Genomic DNA, 1,628 nt, shown 5'->3' on the forward strand with positions numbered 1-1,628 from the left:
TCTACTCAGGCAAGCTTGCACCGAGTCATATTCACCAAATATCTACTTAGCCAAGCTTGCTCCGACTTATATTCATCAAAATTCTACTCAGGTGAGCTTGCACTGAGTCATATTCACCAAAAATCTACTTGCCGAGCTTGCTTTGACTCATATTCACTAAAATTATACTTGGATCAGCTATCCCTGACTACCACATAACAATATTCACTAAAAGTTTACTCAACTGAGCTTGCTCTTACTCGTATTCACCAAAATTCTACTCAGTCAGGCTCAAACGAACTCAGACTCACGGTTAGTTCGAAGTCTTAGTGAGCCAACGTTTGAGTGAGTTCACCGTGCTATGTATACATTACATTATGTGACCTGTGCGCTGAATAAGCAAACATTTTCTATGAGTACGTGTTGCATCGGGTGAAATAAGGACAACTGTAAACACTGCAGTTAGTTTTCTTGAGTTCAACTGACCGTTGCGTGAAAGCTTCGCCTCATGTCGATTCAAGCAAGTGCATTGGATCTGCATCATATTTTTTGCCAATCCTGCTGGCTGTCCTAGCCATTACTGGGTGGCCACATTTTGTACATTTCAACACAAAGTTTAATAAATGACTGTAGTGCAATATATTAAAAAAAAGATGCTTGCATCACTGCACGTATAACAATCAGAACATGACACAAACACATGCACATAAGATGGACACAAATGATAAATACATAAACAGATGGAATCAGCTAGCCACCACCTATTGAAAAAAAAAGCACAGGACTACGTATATTCCCCTTGCCAGGTACATGGGCTATAGGAGAAACACACGTGCAACCTAGCAGTTACTTCGAGGTAGCAGCTATGGACGCTTTTGCATTCGCAGCTGGCCACTCAACCACTCAAGTGTGTTCAGTGTGCACTTGTACTTAGGCACACTTTTTATTGTTCATATCTCAAAAATTTAATGTGGCGCCTCAAAATTTTGAGAATGTTTGGATTCTGAGCCTTACAAAGGTAAATATTTTTATTCCATTTTCGTTCAAGGTGAAGGCTCATACAAAAGATTAGAGATATTGTCAGTGCCCCTCACTTTCTCTCAGAACATAAGTAGTCTGTTATTGAGATTCTAGCAGCTTTTCAACAGCAAGAAAGGGAATCAGCTTCCCCTGTTTTCAGCATTGGGTTAATGCAGGCAATTCAGGGAGGCATAAAGTTTTGCTAATACAATCGGTTCGGGAATACCAGATTAGACTGTACCTTGACACTTTCCTTGCACTTTCTTATTTTGGTCAAATAACCTAGTTTGGAATGGCTCCAGTTAGCATTCTCTAACATTGGTCTAATCTAGGTTAAGTACATGACTAGCTTAACAGACTGGGATGCTGGCTTTCATTTCCAGGAAAGTAATCATAGCACCTGCTCCAGTTGCATATGTTTTTGGTTATCAGAGGTATTCAGCCTCACTTTAAGGCTAACGTGCTGAAGCAGATAGAAGCACACGCATGCCATTAGTGGATAGTTTCGATAGCTTCTTACCTTACGCTTGCCACCATGAATACAAAATTTTAGCGTTCGATTTTGTTATTAAACAAACAAACGTACTCCTAACAAGGTATTTTAATGTTAGCCGTGTGGTTACGCGGCT

The sequence above is a fragment of the Dermacentor silvarum genome, chromosome 9, assembly GCF_013339745.2.
Source record: "Dermacentor silvarum isolate Dsil-2018 chromosome 9, BIME_Dsil_1.4, whole genome shotgun sequence".
Lineage (NCBI taxonomy): Eukaryota > Metazoa > Arthropoda > Arachnida > Ixodida > Ixodidae > Dermacentor > Dermacentor silvarum.